This window comes from Sphaeramia orbicularis, chromosome 6 (assembly GCF_902148855.1).
Source record: "Sphaeramia orbicularis chromosome 6, fSphaOr1.1, whole genome shotgun sequence".
In the NCBI taxonomy this organism is placed as follows: Eukaryota; Metazoa; Chordata; class Actinopteri; order Kurtiformes; family Apogonidae; genus Sphaeramia; species Sphaeramia orbicularis.
Genome location: NC_043962.1, coordinates 24,460,434 through 24,475,207, shown reverse-complemented (window position 1 = coordinate 24,475,207; position 14,774 = coordinate 24,460,434). Strand labels below are relative to the sequence as shown.

The following is a 14,774-nucleotide window of genomic DNA, read 5'->3' as shown; positions in this document are numbered from 1 at the left end:
GATGTTTCAGCTCCTTAGGTTGGCCATGTTCATAACTCACAATCCATGACCTTTTTCAAGAAGAATTGGCCAACCCCCTGGTTATTAATATCTTATATAATTATTACTTTTAGGTTTATTGTTTCATTACCATATGTGTAAAAGCAGACTTTATTATTTTATGAAAAATAAGCCCCAAAATGTAAAAGTGCAATGACAGGACATCAGCACATAATTTCCCATTTCATAACATACTGCCTTGGGGATGCTATTCTTTCAGCACTTTTTGTTATCATTTGACATTTAAGCAACTTTACAAAAAGAGATCCTGCATGTCACTGATTAAGCACAAAAGCCAAAGGTCATGGTCAGTATTTCAAAAGACCAGCTAGTGTCGCTACAAAGAGGAAATGAAGAAGAAAACACAAGTACAGGTTTCTGTGTGAGTGAATAATAGCATGTGCACTTGTATTGCATCCACACGCCTTGCTTTCATGTGTATATGCTTTGAGAGTACTCCAACACTGTAAGTATAGTAATCTGAGATAATTATTCTCAACACTGACAGAAAGTATGTAATGTGCACCAGTATTGGTAGCGTCTTGATTAGTGTTGTGTCAAAATCAGAAATCAAAGACTCCTCAGGCCATGCCCCACTCCACTTGTGTAACATGTGTTGTCTCTCCCAGTCAGACATGTTGATGGGACACCTGGCACAGTACAGCATTACACTCACAGGGGGAATGCCACACCTGGCAGTGCTGAGGACGATTTTCCACCTTTTAAATGAGTCTGATAGTTAGGCTGGCACATGGAGGCAGACTGGCATGACCGAGCAGGTTCCACACGTAGGGCACAGAGGATAAAGTAGGCGTGTGGGGAGGAGAAAGGAGGGGAAGTCAAGGGCATGGTGGGAGGTGAGGGAACAGAGGTTGGGTGGAGGCATGCAGGTTGGGGGCTGGGTGTGTCCACAGCACAGGCAGCCCCACAGAGGAATCTCAAACATCTTAAAGTGACCTCTGTCTGCTATACCTGAGCCCCACCCTTAGATCCCTTGGCTACACCTTGGAACCTCTTAACTCTTAGCTGTCACCAGTGGGCTGGAACCAAAGCAGGCTCACCACAATGCATAGATAAATCTGTCTGAAAGTGAAAGAGTGAGAGCAAAAGGATGTGAAAAAAGTATTTAAAGTATAAACAGTATTATTGCATAGAGTTAAGACCATTGCAGCTACTTGTTGGCATTTCTAGTTATACATGCATGCTTGCAGATTGCGCAGAGATGCATTCAATATAAATTTACTACATCTGTTTTCTGCTTCTCATCACTGTCATCGCATCTGATGTCTGTTGCAAATACAAATCTTTTACAAAAGGAATCCAGCTATTTTAAATGTGACAGCAAAATGTGCAGGCAGCGCATATTGTGGCCAGATGAGTTCTTTATTTTCTGTGGTCTGTCTGTCCTTCACTAGGTGTCCACTGCTGACACAGCTGAGCAATTCACTGCTGTTTGTGAAATCTCTTAGAAACTGAAATCAAAGCTGAATCAAAAAGAAACAAACGAGATACACGTGTAGATAAATACATATGCAACGCGTCTTTCGCTCCCTTTCACTGGATGATTCATACACAGAAGTGGGATCTTGGAAAGGTAAACCTGTCACACACGCTTCAAAGTCTGATCACTGACACGAGGGAGGTTTACACACTGAAATATGAATAGCAGCCTTCACTGGGGTGGATTGAAAGAAAAGTCACTGCTCAAACAGATCCAACACTTGCAGCCACTCGCTCAATGCTCTAATTCAACCATAATCGTGGTCACACTCTCACCGACAGATGTGTTTACATATAGTCACACAAATATACATGCACACAGATGCACACATGCACAAACTCATGCACAATGAAAGCTCACATGCTGGTAGGATATTCTCCTCTCACCTTAGCTTGCGAGGTGTGCGGTGACTCCAAACTCCAGTGTGTGAGGTGCACGTCAGCCTCTCCTTGATGTCTGTCTCCCTTTCTCTCACTCACTTCTCAACCTGTAGTCATCGTGTGGCTCTAGTCATGCTCTACTGCAGTGTACTAAGGCAGAGGAAAAAAGAAGGAGGGAGGGATAAAGGGATAAAGGGACAAATGAGTCCTGCCCAAACTGATGAGAGTTCCAAAAAAACACCCTCAGGAGAGAAAAGATTAGAACACTTTGCTCCATTAAAATTTTTTAACTTTCTCACCACTTTTCTGTTTCCACTGCCTTCTTTTCTCTTCCGTTTCTTTTTTTTCCCCAGTAGCTTTTAAAGTTTTCCTAAAACCACTTTTCTTCCTGAGGTTCTGCCAATCAGTAAACCACCCGCTCTTTCTTTTTAAAATCTTGCTGTTTTTATTTCCTTCCTGCACTTCCAATAAAGAGTTCTCTAAGATCCCTCTCTCCTTGCCGTAGTCTGTCACTGTTTATCTAAATTTGCCTGAATCCTCTCCCTCTCTCTCCCTCTTGCTCTCTCTCTCTCTCTCTCTCTCTCTCTCTCTGTCTCTCTCACACACACACACAGACACACACACAGACACACACACTGACATCTATCGGTATACCTCTACCTCTTTCTCATGCTCTGGTGTGCAGCTGTGTGATGAGGGAGACACACCTGCTCTTATTAAAGCATGCTTGGTGCATGTGCATAGGAGTGTGTGTGGTAGTAGAAGAAGTGAAGAGCTCACTGTAAGGCAACAGAAGGAATCTGTTTGGAATTTGTTGCCCGTAGTCTTTCAACTGTAGTCTCGTTTAAGAAACTGTTAAACTAAGGTTGTAAATCTACGGTCTACTGAAGGGACGTAATAGATAATTCTGGGAAATGCACAGGTCTGCTCATGGAGTCCCGACCACTGCATGTGACATTGTGTAATATGGTCTTCCCAGCTGCAACACACGCAAGCACACACACCTTTCACTTTAAGGTTTTAATAGCCTTGACACTGTCTTTCCAGAATCTGAGGAATGTACTCTGCTTATTCGGCGGCAAGTGTGTCTGTTAAAAGGCAAACCTGCTGAGAGTCTGCTTAGGGGTCATGAACTCCTTCGAGGAGAGGAAGAGAGTCCAAAAAGAGAGAAAATAGTAGCTAGAGCATATACTAAACTGACTGTGCAACACAACATAGGTGGTTATGGAAAGGGGCCAGTGGTCTGTTACACTGAACTTAGACCCCCCTGTGAATGAAGAGTCTACCATAATAGCAAAATTATCATATTTGTTATAATATAAAGTGAAAGGTAGATGTTCTGGCCAACATTCTTGCATGAAAGCCACCAGAACTATCTATGATAAGGAGGTGAGGCTTATGAGGAGCCCTTTAAAGCAGAATATAAACCTCTACAACAGGTGGCCCTGCCCAGCACCACAGTAGTCAAAGAGCTCCCTTTGTACCTGCCTTTGAGACAGTGAATACTCTATAAAAAATTATAATATGGACTGTCTCACACCCCCAATGTGTGCATGAGGGATATTCATGACCCTCAAGTTCTGAACAGAGAACAATAGGATTATTAACAATGACTTTCCATCTTAATTTGTTGATTGCTTCATTCCTTTGTAAATGGACTAACTATACTATGGGTGTTTTTCATGCCTATGTATAAGCAATTTAGAATGATACTGTTACCTATTAAATGTTCCGTGTGTAACATTTGCATCTGGTTGTGTGTTTACGTGGAAACCAGTGGTTGACGTCATGGTTCCTCCATCCGCTAATTATATACAGTCAATGGCCTTAACCAAAGCAGCAGAAAGTGAGGAGTTGAGTAAAAAACTGGTTAGAAACAACTTTAAGAGTCAAAAGAAGCATTGCCCAAGCTTTCATCACAGGGGATGGGTGTAAAGTAAAGGAATGAAGTGTAAAGCAGAAAACTGCAAATATTTCAACTACACTGCTGTGTTCTCTTGTGAAGGTACACAGTTACTACCATACTTTCTGGACTATTGGCCGTACCTGACTATAAGTCGCACCCACGCTTCACGCTGCCGTCTCCAAAATCTCACCATCAATTCATTGATGCCAAGCTTACATGTAGCAGCTCTATTTCCTTCTTTGACAGCCGGATCAATCATTAGCCCATGATACAAAAGGTTGGACTTTTAGAACACACTCATAATCTGTTTATTCAGTCAAAACTATTAAAAATCCATGATCTTGTAAAATATTATACATCAATAATCTTATTTAAAGCATTCAACAAATTACTACCAAGTAATATACAAAAAAACTTCACAATTCGGGAGAGTACTCATAATTTGAGAGGTTTTGGAGATTTTGCATTACCCAAATTTGGAACCACTCGTAAACGTTTTTGTGTGTCTGTATGTGGAGTGAAACTTTGGAACAGTCTGGACATCCAACACAAGCAATGGCAAAATATCCACCGATTTAAACTGTTCTACAAAAATATGATCTGGTCCCAGTATAAAGATGGAGGGTCTTAAAACTGATGTTACATAAATATTCTGTCTTATATGTTAATGTGCACTTGTTGTTCCTCATCTAGTTGGCATGTGTTGTCCATTACCATCTGCTATTGTTCTTACCATCGCTGGGATATGCTGCCCTTTACCATTAGTGCTGTTGTAGTTTTTTTGGTTTTTTTTCTTACCATTGTTGGTATGGAATTATTGCTGATCTTTACCACTTGTGGTATTGCAGTTTTTTGTTTTTACCATTGTTGGTATGTAATTATTATCATGTAAGTTGATGATTAACTATTACCTGTGGTAACATCACCAGGAATGTTCTTTGTTTCAATTTTTTTTTTTTTTTTACACACAATTTGGTTATGCAATGTAAATGCTGTCAAATGAGTTCATTCTAATTTAGTATAGGCCTATTTTGTTCATTGTTCTGGCTTGAAGTCAAAGGACAGGAGTGAGGATTTAAATTGTTATTATGTTAAGTTATTTAATGATGAGAATGGGGGTGGGATTAAATATGCTTTTCTTCTTCCCACTCCTTTTCGAGTATAGATGAATGGGTTTTTTTTTTGAATTTTGAATTTGCATGTATTCTGTAAATGCGCGAAATAAACAAAATGAAAACATAAATTAGCTACATCATTGTTTGAGCCACGGGTTCACAGCGTGTCAAAAAAGTAGTGGCTTATAGACCAGAAATTACAGTATCATATGTTATTATGTTTGCTCAGTTAATTGATTTTTGGTCCAAGGTTCAGACTACATTGTGATGCTTATGACAATGTTTGGATCCAAAACAGATCTTTACTGCAGCTAATGTAACACAAACTGTATGCAAACTAGAGGCGACTTGTGTTTTTAGTGTGGCTGTTAGCTACAGAGCTAAGCTAAAGAAGCTACAATGTAAACTATCAGCAGATGTGAAGATTATAAGACACTGTTATGTTGAGCAACTTAATTTTTTTCTTTGAAGGAGAAAATGTGATGATACCATAATACAGATATATGTAAACAATGAGCTTCACACTTCATACCACAGTCTGAGAGTATATGCAGTGTTAATTCAGTGGTGGTTTCGGTCTCTGTGGGTGCATTCTGATATGCCAACTCCCCCAGCTGCTGATACTTTACGCTTGCTTCCAAGTTTTTCAGTGCATATCTTGGGCTTCTCTGCAACAGCAGCAGCAGTGTGTAATACTAGTAACTGTTATCTTAGAAATGTAGCTGCCAGCACAACACCAGCTCCCTCACAAACTTCATGTAAGGAGACGAGCAGAAATGAATCTTCAACTCAAACTCACTTTTCACCAGAGGGGTATGAACATGACCTTGTAGCCACTGCATAGTTAATATTGTATTGCTTCTCGGGGCATAGTTTATTGTTCTATTTTAGGCCAATTAGTTAATATATAACCCTATATAATATAATGGTAGTGCTAATCTAAATACACAGAAACACAAATACTTAGTTAAATTCCATTACTTTGCATTGAACTAATAGTTTGAAGCTTGAACTCTGTCTTTGCCTCTTTTGTCCAAGTTGAATGCACATCTTTGACAAAACAATTCCCCCCTCTTGGTAACACCAGTTCAGAAGACACACTACCAGACAGGCCTTTCGGTATAATTGAGACATCAGTCTTTAATTGAGGGGAAAATACACATTGCCTTTATTACTACACGTGCACTTAATTAATACTTCCAGAGTTTTAAAAAAAAATGACAGGGTCAAGAGAAGAGTTTATCCAGTCCAGGTCTTTGGTCATTTACTAACTTGATCAAGAAGTAAACCAGAGCAGTGCAGACACCCTAACCATGACCTTGACGTACAACAGCTTTCACAACACATCCCAGGCTTGCGGGACATAAAAGCATGTTAAGGAAAAACCAGATTAAAGAGTCATCGTGATGAACCCGGTCATCATTTTGGCTCTTTTGTATTAACCACACTTGGGATATTACAACAGTTAGCATCATCCTTAACCTATCTAACTTTGCTAACACGCACTCGTCTCTCCGGACTCTCTAGATAACACCCTTCTTTACTATCCTTTGCTTCATTTTTTTGATTCCCTTCCCATCTCTCCCTTACTCCCTGAGAGATTAGTACCACTTGAATCAAAGTGATAGAGATTATAACAGAAAAGTAGAGCAGAGTGTGTGAGTGCAGCATGTGATTCAGTACTCAAATTATGAGAAAAATCCTGTTTACAGGCAAGGGGCCTTGACCTATGAGTCATGGTGCGTCGTCTTTGAGAATCTGGCAGGGTTCCTCTCTCTGTTGGATGGTCATCCCTCTCTCCCTGAGAGTCCCACCAATTCCGGCTTGTCTTGTTTTAAACATTCCCATTTCACTGCTCCTCATTCTGTAGAATTTCAAAAGAGGATCTTAGATCTGTCACTGACCCTAATGCTTTAAGACCGAACAACTGGCTCACATATTTAGGCCATATTCCAAAAGTCTGCATATACAGTACAGTATGTCTCTGTGATTCGTTCTCTTTAATGGCTCTGGGTTTGCTCACATGAAAAAACAGCTATGGTTATGTCTGTATGCATTAAAGTCATCACCAAAACAAATTTTTAATTGGTGTCCATAATAAAGCAGTGTCCATCTAAACAGACTTTTTTTTTTACATTGTCGGAGTATGTGTATAATTATGATGATGATTAATGAACACATAACATCTGCTTAAGTCAGTGTGGGGGTGTGGAGGGGACAATAATGATCTATATCCTGGGAGGTTGGATGATGTCTAAGCAGATTATTATTTAGTCTGCTGAAAGTGGTCCCAGAAGAGTTGAAGTGAGGGGAACTGGAGTGGAATTAGTACCACAATGAATGGCATGCACACCCACAGTCAATGGAAACTCTGCATCCCAGTTCCAGTCAGAAGTAGGGCTTACGAGCATCTACAGGGGGCATGACAAGAGCTATAAAGGATGACGGTGGTGATCGGAAAATGAGGAAAACGGCTTGTTTTTATTTCATTTAGTTGAGGTTACAAGACGTTCACTACTACAAGAATCACTTAGTCATCTCCAGGAGGGTTTGCTACACAATTGCGCAAAACAGAATGTATTCCTGTAAAAGTGAAATCACTAGAATAAATGATGACAAAGCCAGGATTGTGTCTTAAAGTCCCATTTAAAACAAATTTGACATCTTTATACTTTATGTGATATGTCTTGCACTAAATGTCACATGCACTAAGTGGTCCGACCATGACAAAATAAACCATTTGTATACAGGGCTGGGTGATCTCATGAAGTTAGATCATGATCCATCTTAATTTGTAATATGATCTATTTTTCAGAGGGATCATACTTAAAAATACATAGAACAGTGTTTTCCAAAGGGTTCTACTCAGTTGACATTAATTTTAAATGGCCCTTGCATCCTATTGTAACATAGGTCAATAGGATATGGGATTATTTCAGTCCAGTGTTAGTAATACTTAAGCGTCTGTCTGCACTAAAGTGTCCGGAATTAATCATTAACTTGCAGAGAAATAATGATGAAGAATTGCCATATATCCATGAACAGCAGGTCCAACTTTTGAACTCCAATGTGCAGTGATTCTGCTTGATACAGATGCTTTAGAGTTGTGTTAGGGTTTGTAGAAACTTTTCTGATTCATTATAAAACCCCAGTGGGATAAATTAAGCCACCACAGTCCGGATACATAATGGAAACACTGCACCATTATGTACAGGACATACAGGGACATATGGGCTACTGTTTACTTCATTTACTTATTGTCAGTTTCTAGTCAAAGAACAACAAAAAGCCATTGCACTCAGTGTAAGCCTTAAGAAACCTGAGAAACTACATTTTAGGTGAGAAAATTGTGAGTTAGTTTGTACCTCATATATTACATCAGTCATATTGTCACGTGATCTTTTGACTAGATCACTCAGCTGTATTTCTTCGTATTCTCTGACCTTATTTGTTTATTTATTGTTTAATAGTATTGTTTTACAGAGGATGTTGTATACTGTACAGGGCTACAACTAACGATAATATTAATAATCAATTAATCTGTAGAGTAACTAATCGATTCATCGGATAAACCCAAAAGACTCGATTCTCAAAGATCAGTATTTAACCCAAAGCAATATAGGCTGCAGACAAGTCACTAATGATTACATCCCCGCAAAGACTTAGGGTATAGTTAGCGAGCGGTAGCCCACTACCTAGACTTGTTATGACTAGAGCCTAGCAAGATATAGTCTTCAACCAGCTCCAGTTATAGGCTATCAAATTAGCGTTGTATGTATTAGTTCCAGTCAGCGATAGGTAATGTTAATCTGGTGGCCTGATAAAAATAAACCCTGATGAAAATGTTATTATTACGATGATAGTGTGTAAGTAACTAGCGGGCTAAAGTAATACTAATAAGTACTAATAATTACATCATGTTCCCAGTGGCCATTGGCAGCTCTGTTTGCCCGAAACATAGTGCTCCGTGGGATTTTGGCCATTTTTTTCTCCATATTCACTTTTGTTGCATAAACAGTGCACTACGTTTCGGTAAAACAGGACTGCTGTGGCCACCGGGAACGTAATGTAAACCTAACTTTAAAAATCTGGCCTGGCATCCGAAGTCTTAGCCATGCTGCTCTGTGTTTTCCTCTGTTTTCCTCTGCCTCAATACTAATGTGCTCAGGACCAAACGAATCGATTGCCGAATTCATTGCCAACTCTTTTAAGAATTGATTTGGAACGATTTAATCAATTCGTTGTTGAAGCACTAATATTGTACAGATCATAAAGACATTTGTCTGTGATTTGTGATGCTGGGCTTTAAAAGTAAAACTGGACTGAATTGAAATTTTTATGGTATTTACCCTTTCCTAAAATCTGATTAAAAGACTTTTATGACTCATCATGGACTAAGGGGCATATTGTAAATTTGCTGTGAGTTACTGTCTCCTGCAGAGGATTAATGAGCTCACTAGGAGTTATGGGATGGAACTGGGTCATTGTGGGTCTTTGTCCCACAGGTGGAGTCGACCAATCACAGCAGATGAGGCTTTTTGAAGGGGGGCTCCAGCTTTCACAGAAAAAGTAAACATGCAAACAAAAAAAGCACTCCACTAGCTATATGATGGTATCCTAGGGACTTAAAAAATGATTAGGATTTTTTTTTCACTGTTTACAGATTTTTTTTTTGTACTAGTCTATGCTGCATGGCATCATCTCTTCCAAGTTTACACTGAGAAATTCCTGCTTTGTCATTCTTCACAGTCTAAATAACAGCCAGGTGCTTCCATGAGCACAAGTGCAAAGGTTACAGAGTTCTTTCTAATGTGTCCCATATCCATAATGTAGCCAATAAATGTGCAGTTCATTCAGGTAAACTATAAATATATATATGAAAAATACTTATATGTTATAGGTATATAGTTTGCACTGAACCATATAGCTTACATGAAGAAAAAAAAATAAACACAGGTCAAAAAGTGATGAACTGGTATAGAGCCCACAGGGGAAAAAACAGATATGTTGCCCTGTGGCTGTAAAACACGTAAGTTACATGGATGATTTCAGCAGATAATGATTGGAATCCAAGCCCAGAGGAGATAAATCCCTCACTGGTTGACGAAATTGAAAGGCGAAGTAAGGGTGAAAGGGTGTTTTCGTAGAAGTGTATTTGTGAGAGAGAAAGAGGGAACGAGGAAGAGAAAAGCAGAAGAAAGCTTGAGTCAGAGAAGTCTTCTCCCATGGGTCTTTGTTTGCACTAACACCTGCTCCAACTATCATTTGCCGCGGGAGACAGCCATACGAGTTGATGCAGGCAATGGTTTGGAATCCACGCATGATCACACAACAGCAATAGCAAAATCCATGTTGTAGCCCCCGCAAAAGATCCGTGTACATACAGTACATTTCTTATAGATTATGAATTAGGGCAGGTACCTCCGGCTCAACGATGACTTCACTTGACTGACAGTTGAACCATGACTTCAACATCCATCTTTATGAATCATGAAAAAAAGCATAGCATTGCCAAGGGAAACTATAGGCTACAGAAAATACATAAAGTATAGGCATGTCATACTTTTCCATGAAGTGACTTTCCCTACAGCTAGAAGTCCTGCTGTACTGATGTCTTATTCTGAGAAAACACACAGACTTTGTATAAATCATGAAGTTAACCTCTTTATCTCACAGCAAACTAGTTACTTCACGTCTATCTTAGCTGACGGTTAAAATAAGAGGAAAACAAAGAAAAATGCCAGAATTTCAAAATACCCACTTTTCCTCTCTGTCCAAATTGAAAGACCAAATACATAAACAGATAAGATACCGTTTCATACCATAAATGAAAAGTGGTGTTGCATCATCACACACACACACACACAACACACTTGTACAACAGCTTCTTCCCTGCCGCAGTGAAGCTCCTGGCCAATGGAAAATAAACTGGGCATAGCACAATATAATGTATGTATGTGTATATGTGTACATGTACGTGTGTGTATGTATGTATATGCATGTGTGTAAGTGAGCTTGTTGTAGACTGACTACGTCCTTGCGCTGTATTTATTTAGTTAGCTCATTTTATTGTCTCCTGGGTCATTTTTTATGGACATTTATTGTTTTTTATGCTCTTTTATATATACTTATATTTATAGATGTACATGGACTTTTTTTTACAGAACTATATAGTTTTTTTTCTAGTATCTTTTATCTGACTCCCTGAACGACCGCACAGAAGTTCCTATGTGTATATGTATGATCACATGGCAAATAAAATTTTTTGAATATTTTTTGAACCGTTAAATCCAAAATATCAAGGTCAAATTTATTTATATAGCACAATTAAAACAATGCAAAGTGCCCAAAGTGCTGTACAAATCTGCAGATTCAAATGCAAGGTATTAAAACCTAGTAAAATAAGAATAAATACAAGATATACTAAAACAGATAAAAAAAAAAACAGATGCACAGTAATAACATAAATAGCATCTAAAAACACAACCAGAAGAATAAAACAAATAAAAATCACACTCTTGTATTAAAAGCCAGTGCAAATAGGTGCGTCATTTAAAGAGATTTAAAGTGCTCAATTGACTGTGCACATGTGACATGTTGGGGCAGAGAGTTCCTGAGCCTTGGACCTGCTACAGAGAAGGCTCTATCATATTTATGGAAGCTGCCATGTTACCTCTTTGACAGTCTATGGAGTAGAACATTAGAGCTGTGTCTAACTGAACTGAATCTTAACAGCACTTGGTAATTTAAAACGCGATCAATGACAGATATAAGTTCCTACCTGTGCAAATACACCTGTGATTAGTCAAAACTTTGCCGAAACCAACTTTCATCACAGGGACAATTTGTATAGCCTGCTAACAGAATGAAAAGGATGCAGAGAAGTCTCATTTCCTCTCAGACAGCTTGGATTACAATATGCTGAAAGGTGACTATGACATTTTTGCAAACTATTGCACACTGCAGCTTTATGGGTTTGTTATCAGAGATCAAAGAAATGTGCTTTGGAGACAGTGACATGCATCTACTCACAACATAGAAGGTGAACAGTGAGTCTGTCTTCTCTGTAAACCAGAGATAACATCTGTATAAGTGAACATGGACGTGGGCGGTAGGATTTCCACAGAGTAGAGGAGTTGAAAATCATCAGTGGTAAGTAGTAAAAAGTGTACCGTAGGTGAACTTATATAAAAATAGTGGAACATAGATTCAAATCAGCACGAGTGATTCAAGGAGTGAATCGGGCTTATGTTTGAGTCAAAAGATGAATGAGAGACAAAATCCAGTTCTGTTTTAAGTGATTTTCATGGTGAAACATTTTCTCAGGTTGCAGAAAAAATAATTGTTTTGATTACTTTCATATAGGGCTGGGCGATATAGAAAAAAATCATATCACAATAATTTTATTTCATATCAGACGACATCGATATGTATCATGATATAAATCAAACCACTATTATTGTCAAGCTTAAATTTTCCATAACTCACAAGTTAGTTGTGAAGACATCACGAGAGAGAGAGAGAGGGATACATATGTTGTGGTACTTATGTAAACCAAAAAATAAACTGAAAGTGAAAAAAACATGCTTTGAACGTCTGACTCCCGGCTTCTATGACTCTGTTGTACGCCAGAATGGAAAGGGTTCACACCCTACTTTTCAGTAACCCAGTCGCCCAAGTTCTCAAATTTTCTCCCGAGGGAACACTCATTATCTCCCGCTGCAGCCCAAACAATAGCGTGTGTACTGCGGTTGGCTGTTACGCCTGTGTGTGCGTCATCCTAACTTGATGTGCCTCTTGCGTGATTGGTTCGGTGCGCCGCTACTTAACTATGATTGGCTGTTCTTATGTCTGTCAAAACATAGATGAATGAATTCTATCGAAATTGTATCAAGCATGTCTCATACTTCAATTGAAGAAAAGCTATATTGCAATATATATCGTTATCGTTTTATCGCCCAGCCATACTATCATATTTAAAGTAACCAGTTGGATCAAATATCACAATTTATATAACTTAGTCAAAAACATGTTATGAGATATTGATGAGTTTGTTCCATTGAGCCCGTTCACATTCACATGCACTCTAATGCTCTGATCATAATCCAATTTCAGGAGTTACTGGATTATTCAAGTGATCATGAAAACAGCTTTTTCTGATATGCTTTATCAGACAGCAGTAGTTATCTGATTAAGAGAAATCAGATTAACACACCTGGATTTCTCCCCAATACTCTGATGCCCTTGTGCATGTACATAAAGCTGTTCATCTAATTTACTTTACATCTGAGCATGTGTGAAAACAATTAAATCATAGAAAATGGAAGTGATGTGATAAAATGTGAGAAAGAAAAGGATGAGTACGTACATACTCTGAAAGAAATTCAATAATTCTAAACCAGGGTTTTTCAATTACTGCAATCCTGCAGTGCATGTAAATGCATCAGACTTGATTAATATAATTATCTGATTACTCCCAGTTATCTAATTTTTATGGTCATGTAAATGGACTCATTATCATTTCACAGCTGGGAATACAGTGTTTTTGTTGTTTGTTTTTTTTTAGATACTGATATTAAAATGATTAAAATAAAAGAAAAACTGCCAGCTATGGGTTTGTTGTCACCCCTTGGATGGTGTGGTGATGTCATGAATCACTGCTCCTGTGTGCTAATCGCTAATGCTAATACTAAGTACTATGTGTGTGTATTAGGATGGGTAAAATGCAGACTGAATTCCCTACAGGGATAATAAAGAAAGTTAACTTAAACCCTTTGTTTCTTTTCAGCTGTGGCTTGTGTTTGTATTTATTTATTTAGTAACAAGACATGGCATTAGTTGCAAAGAACAAGATTCATGCACCAGATTTAGCAGAGAAGCTAATTTCCATCTGTTGTCCTGGACTACAGTCTCCAAAATTCAAAGTACTAAACAAGAGAACACTCAAAAATCACATACTTCAAACACGAACACAGTCCTGCAATTCAATCAATGCTCTATTTTATGTTAGAAAAATGACAAGAATTTGCAGAATCTATCCCTTTTGTTGGATTTATGCTGAACTTTAAGGTATTTGACCTTGACCCATGGCCTATCCCTCTACCAGATTTAATGAAAATTACGGCTGAAGTTTATCCTGCTGACAGATAGACAAAGGAATGGTAATAAAACATAACTATATTGGCTTATTAACAAATATATGCTTTTAATACTCTGTACTATATAATGGCATCATGTCATCCTGGTTATTACTGATAAACTCCTGCCCTGTCATTCTTCACAGTCTAAATACCACAGGCAGGTGCTCTGTGGATACAGGTCTGAAGGTTACATGATTATTTTGACCTTTCAGTGTGCCTCATACCCACAATGCACAACATAACTTTCACTGTTCATACACGCACACTATAAAAACATTGTACGGAAGGATTTTACATACAAGGTCTATGTAGGTCAGTCAAAGAGAAGAAAATGAATCTGGGTCATAGAATGATGAACTGGCACAGAGTCTATAGGTAAAGAAAAAATAGAGATGTAACCCTGTGGCTAAAAAAAAACAAAACACGTGCATTACATGACTTCAACAGAAATACTTAAATTCCAAGCCAAGTGGTGATCAATTTTTGGTTGATAAAATTGCATGGCACACTAAGGGTGAACCAGTGTCTTTGTAAAAATGCATATTTAAGGCAGAAGGAGGGAACTTTTAAAAGAAAAGCAGCAGAGATATTGAGCCAAAGAAATCTTCTCCCATTGCACTTTGTTTGCACTGACACCTCCAACTATCATTCACAGCAAGAGACAGGCATACGAGTTGATGCAGGCAATGGCTT

General features: G+C 38.5%; 1 protein-coding gene across 5 annotated transcripts in view; it reads right to left on the bottom strand.

The window, feature by feature from the left end:
* Nucleotides 1–14,774, bottom strand: part of znf469 (zinc finger protein 469) — a 227,596-nt gene that overhangs the window by 63,876 nt on the left and 148,946 nt on the right. For 4 of the 5 annotated variants that reach the window (XM_030137126.1, XM_030137128.1, XM_030137127.1 and 1 more), the window contains one exon: nucleotides 1,927–2,070. The gene's annotated coding sequence lies outside the window, so the exon portion shown is untranslated. Of the gene's footprint in view, nucleotides 1–1,926; nucleotides 2,071–2,219; nucleotides 2,404–14,774 lie in introns of those variants that run through there. The other variant, XM_030137129.1, reaches the window with a different exon arrangement.